Source organism: Nyctibius grandis, chromosome W (assembly GCF_013368605.1).
Source record: "Nyctibius grandis isolate bNycGra1 chromosome W, bNycGra1.pri, whole genome shotgun sequence".
NCBI classification, from domain to species: domain Eukaryota; kingdom Metazoa; phylum Chordata; class Aves; order Nyctibiiformes; family Nyctibiidae; genus Nyctibius; species Nyctibius grandis.
This window is the reverse complement of record NC_090694.1, coordinates 5,518,260-5,524,237: the sequence shown is the minus strand read 5'-3', so window position 1 is coordinate 5,524,237 and position 5,978 is coordinate 5,518,260. Positions and strand designations below refer to the sequence as shown.

Below are 5,978 nucleotides of genomic sequence, written 5' to 3'. Positions count from 1 at the left end.
CACCAGATTCCCAGAAATTTAACTTCATTTGCAGGTAATTGAACCTTCTCAGGTGGGACTTGCAATCCCAAACCTTCCAGGTGCGTGATAATTGCTGACTGCACCTTGCCCACAGATTCAATTTGGTCTCCCCCTATTAGCACATCATCAATATATTGATAAGTTTTGACATTTTTTTCCAGAGGGATTTGTTCTAATTCCCTTGCCAGGGCGTGATGTGCCAGAGTTGGGGAGTGCTTAAATCCTTGGGGTAACCTTGTAAATGTATATTGCTGTCCTTCCCAAGTGAAGGCAAAGCGAGCCTGATCCTCTGGTTGGAGAGGAACCATGAAAAACATATCTTTAACATCAATAGTTGCCAAAATAGGGTGGGCTTGCTCCTGAATGGTACTAATGAGTTCGGCAATGTTAGGCACAGCAGCAGTTAGGGGTCCTGTGTTGGCATTCAATCGACGATAATCAATCGTCAGTCACCATTTTCCATTTGGTTTTCGCACTGGCCATACCGGAGAGTTGTAGGGCGAGTGCGTGGGAACTATAATTCCTTGATCCCGCAATTCTGTCAAAACAGGGGCTATGCCTACTCTGGCTCCCAGGGGTAGAGAATATGGTTTCACATTAGTCACTGTAGATGGGGGAAGAGGAGGGGCTGGAATCAGGAGCCTCAAATTTAGTTTGGCAACTCCAAATATCCAGTTGCCTCCCTGATTGTCTGTCCACTTACGGCCCTTTAAGACATCCATTCCCAATAAATTTGATGGGAATTCTCCCATTACCATTTCTACAGTAATTGATGTGTCTTCCCCGGGGAGTCTGAGAGAGGTTCACACTAACGTCTGTACCTTAACATTCCCGAATGCATCCGACACCATCAGGGGTTTTTTTGAAGGTTTTATTCCACATCGACGGGCATCATTTTCCTGTATAGCAGAAATTTGAGCACCAGTGTCCACTACAAAAGGAATAGGTATTTGTTTAGGTCCCACCACACAAAATGAAATCAAATCACCTCGTGGGGTGAGGGTGAGCTGTCTAATGCGCATCCACCCTTCGCCCATCTGCTCACGAGAAACAGGCGAAGGAATTAGTTTTCCTCCCTTCTGGGTGAAAATCTAGAAACTACTTCCTGCTCCACCCAAGGTGGGGCAGAGGGAATTCCATACCTTCCCCCAGGGGCATTAGATGATGGTTTCTCGGGTGGTTTCATTACCCATCCCTCATCAGTGAGAATTACTTTTGTGCCTTTCCCTGGCCACTCTAGTACCATTTTCTCCAACTGTTCAGTACGAAGCCCATCCATACACTTCAGGGGTATTCCCTTATGTTTTCCTATTAACCACAATGCTCTCCTTTGAGATATATTATCTTTCTTTGAATTCACCAGGTTCGGGGGAGAGGGCCTCACTGGAGGAATCTTCGCCTCCGTACGCCTCACATTTTTAGGTTCTGATTTCACTGGACCATATTTCCGCCCATAGTTAATCAATTCTTGAGCTACTTCCCCCCACGTCCACACTTTTTGTCCTGGGATATGGCGATCCAGGGTTAAAGCTCCGGTTAAAGCAGCTGTCACCCGTGCACTCTGAGGGGTATTTCTGATAGTGCCTTGTAATTGAATTCCTAAGGGTTTCAATGAATCAGGCAAACCTCTAATCAGGGGAGTCATCCTCTCAGGATCTACCGGTATCATCATTGGGGATTCCTGCCTAAACTTCAATTCCCGATCATACATCATCTGCAAACAAGCCGCCTGTTGCACATTCTCCACAAGCTGATCCACCGAGCCTGTAAGCGCAAGAGGATCTCCCCTCTCCAAGGGATTTAAACCTCCAGCCCAATAAGCTGCTCGCTGGGTGAGACCAAGGGGCCCTATGACCACCAGTAGTCAAAAACACTCCAGGTGCCCAATATCCCTCAGCTTCTCTTTCACTCAACATAATCTGATCTCCGCCAGTTAATGACACTCTCCACACATACTCGTTCTCAGACTCCTTTGGACTGCGCGATTATTCTTTTTTCAACTTAGCCAATTCAGTTGCTGTATACGGCACCTCCTTAGTAACCATCTTAGGGTTATTGTCCTCACTATCCTCATAAGCATATTCTACCTTGACCAGCGGTTGAAGGGGTTGCGGAGGACCCTGCGGTAAATCATATCGCCTCCTCACTTCCTCTGGTTCTCCACTGGGGTACAAACCATCCCCTTTGTGATAATCACCATGGGACAGGGCTGCATCAGTTCCCTGTTGACGATTCCGTCCCCCCTTGCAGTCACAAGCAAGTAACTTTTCTACAAAAGCCTCCTGCAAACACCTTACATTCTCTTGTTCATTCCCTACTTCATCTTGCAGAGTTTTAACCTGTTCCTCCAATTCACAGTTTCTTTGCTCTAAATCTGCCACCCGCTTTTGCAACAACTGCACCAAAATCTTTAGTGCCTGCGGCGTCTGTGCCAGATCTTCTAATTCCTGATTTTGGGTTTCAACAGATGCACTCAGAATTGCGCCCATTCTCTCTAAGCTATTGATACCTTCCAAAACTCAAGGATCCTGTCCGTGACGCCAATTTAAAATGTCAGGTTCCGGATTAAGATCTGCTTTATTAGTAAATCTAGAAAATAAATGCAGTCAGTCCAGAGAAGGACCCGCCTGATTAGTAAATCTAGAAATTAAATGCAGTCAGTCCTGAGAAGGACCCGCCTGATTAGTAACTCCAATGCAGTCAGTCCACGTGGGACCCGCCTGGTTCAATGCAGTCAGTCCACGTGGGACCCACCTGATTAATATAAATCACCCTCAAAATCCTGACCAAAGATAAAATAGATTCGTGATCCTTGAGTTCGGACAAAGCACAACCGAGGCACGGTATCAATAAACTTAACTTTGACTTTATTAAGTCCAACAATGAGGCAACTTAGTGAGCAAGGAAGGGAGAGAGAAAGAGAGAGAGAGAAGTAAGTAAAAGGAAGAGAGGAAACGAGATCAGTTGAGAGGGAAAGGATAGTCACCACACCCTGGATCCCGCGGCGTCCCGTGGGTCCTCTCTTGATTCTCGGCAGTCGGGGGTGGGCGCGCGCATGGTGGGGCAAAACAGCCTCTTTTATAGAGAATTTTTGCAGAGTCATGCTGATGTGGAGCTGCCAGTCACAGTTCGCACCACTCACAGGCCCGAGGGCGTGACAGGTCCGGTTCCCACGCCGTAGGATTGGCCCATTGCCAGGCTGCCGCCCGATATCCTGGATGGGTCTCTCCGGAGGGGGTGGAGGGCTGGAGGGCGGAGACGTCACTCACCCCTAGTCGGCGACTAACTTTTTGCCTCAGAAAATGTCGTCAAGGTCAGGTAGTCCTGTACCCCAGAAGATGGCGTCTGAGCACATAGGATAGGACGGTTTCTGGGACAATGCCGGAAAAATAAAAAGGGGGACAAGGAACAGATCCCCACACAGAGCAACCAAGTAACAAGTGGCTCACCTTCATGACAGCTGTAATCTTTACATATATCTCACAGCTCACTCAGGGATAGGAATTGAGTAGTTACCTCTGGCTCGACCTCCTGTGATGTCCCTCGTAGGCCATCATGACCTGCTCTTTTTGTGTATTTCTTCTTCTGTACAGGGGCAACTGATATCAGCACTGGTTGCATACCTAGGTTAGCTGCACCACCAATTACTGGGACCTGAATAGCTGCAGTGCTAGTTGTCAAAGTCTGGATAATCACAGCAAGTGCTGCCTGCAGTTGAGTAATTGCAGTACCCAGTACAGAGATCTGAATAGCCTCTGGGGTAGCTGGGATGCCTGCTGTAGGGACTGGCAGGGTCTGAGTATCTGTGATGCCAGTTGTGGGCACCAGGGCAGCTGCTGTGTCTATCATAGAGGCTGGACCTGCTCCTGGCAGGAGTAATCCAATCTGTTTTCCCCAATATATTTCTTGGACAAACCACAGGGACTTTATCCCCCTCTACAGTGCGCAACAGTTTGGATTGAGCAGGACCAGCCTGACTCACAGATCCCCTGGTATTAACTAACCAGGTGGTCTTTGCTAGGTGTTCATCCCAATTTTTGAAAGTCCCATCACCCATTGCTTTCAGTGTCGTCTTCAACAGCCCATTACATCCTTCCACTTTCCCGGCAACTGGTGCATGGTAGGGGATGTGATACATCCACTCAATACCATGCTCTTTAGCCCAGGTCTCTATGAGGCTGTGTCAGAAATTAGTCCCATTGTCTGACTCGATTCTTTCCAGAGTACCATGCTGCCACAAAATTTGCTTTTCAAAGCCCACAATAGTGTTACGGGCAGTGGCATGAGGCAGAGGGTATGTTTCCAACTGGGCGGTATTTGCTTCCACCATTGTGAACACATGGTGCTTGCCTTGCCAGGTTTGAAGAAGTGAGATATAGTCAATTTGCCAGGCCTCTACATACTTTTTGTGGCGAGCAGAAAAGAAGGCACAGACTCTGCAATCAAGGAGACAAGGGCCAAAAGACCTAAAGCACTTTTATTGTCATTCTACTACCCTATTTAAATACTACAATGCAGGAGCCGGACTATGCAGTTCAGAATGACATCAACATTCACACGCTAAAGCACTCATCACCCATTCCGGGAAGAGCCACAGTGTTCTGGTGTGGGGTTCCCACGGGACAATGGTGGGAACGAGCTACTGAACGAGCTATGTCCAGGCATGTCCAGGGGGTGGCAATGAGGTGGTGATGAACTAGCCAATCATAATACAGAACAAGGGCCTTGGCTATGAGACCAACAAGATATGGGGGAAGTTGAGGACCTTGGCTACGAGAAAAATAAGATATAGGGAAGTTGAAAAATAAGAAAGAATGCTGCACCTGCAAGATATAACTTTTTAGCATAAGCCAATCAGAACTAATATAGAGGCGTGTGAATAAAGCATACTAACCAATCATAATAGAAATGACACATACACGGAGTGTGCACAAAAATAGAATAGTATAAATGTACCCTCAATAGAATAGTATAAATGTATCCTCAGATACGTAAATAAACGAGATCTGCTTAATGATCATATTGGTCTGCGTGCAGTTACTCCGTGCCCTCTCGCGAACACTGACAAGTGGTGCCCGGGACAGGGACTCTTCGGCCCGGAGACTGCAGAGAAGCAGCGGACAACAGACCGAAAGGGGGATGAGAGGAAGCCAGCTGTAGAGTGCTGCCCCGGCACTGGATTTTCGCACCGGAAAACAGAAACGGATGCGGCTCGCACCGGCAGGAACGGATGCGGTAAGCCCGAGTTTTGCTAGCAAAGGAAAACCTGGGTAGGGCTTCCCAGGCAGCTGGGGGAGGAATGGGGTCTACCCTGACCAAGACAGAAGTGGCAGTGGTGAAACTCCTCCAACATATACTCTCTGAGAGAGGAATTAAATATGACGAAGCTGCGTTAAAGCAGTTACTGTTTTGGGCAAAAGATAAAGGACATCTTACAACCTTTAGTGATGTCTTTGAAGTGCCTTTATGGGAGAAGATTGGTGACTCTCTCTGGAATGCGGTGTCAAGTGGTGATAAGGAAGCCTTTAAATTGTCTGCTACATGGAGGCTGGTTAGCGAAGCGTTAAAAGGAATAAAAGCAGAGAGAGAAGTCACACATACAGCTTTTAAGGCTTTAGGACCGCAGACGTCTACTACCCCCTCACTGTTTGCGGGACCAACACCTCCCACGGCCCCGGTGGCTGTACCGGTGGCAGCTCCTTTATCGCCGTGGGTACAGACGGCTCCGAAAAAAGCTGAGGAGCGGGGAGCGAGTAAAATAGATACAGATCCATCAGAACCGGTAGTGCGCCCTAAAACACGAACTCGATTTGGACTAATTGATTCAGACGCTGAACAGGAGAATTGGCCAAAACCCCCTCCTCCTCTCATTGATCTCTCTACGGATGAGGCTGAGCAGGAGAACAAGAAGGAGGGTAAACCTGCTTCGTATCCACCTTTACCGGATTCGCCGTTTC

At 47.8% G+C, this 5,978-nt stretch overlaps 1 pseudogene; it reads right to left on the bottom strand.

Moving 5' to 3' along the window:
* Positions 1–824: 824 nt before the first annotated feature.
* Positions 825–3,575, bottom strand: LOC137675654 (uncharacterized; annotated as a pseudogene).
* Positions 3,576–5,978: the final 2,403 nt, after the last annotated feature.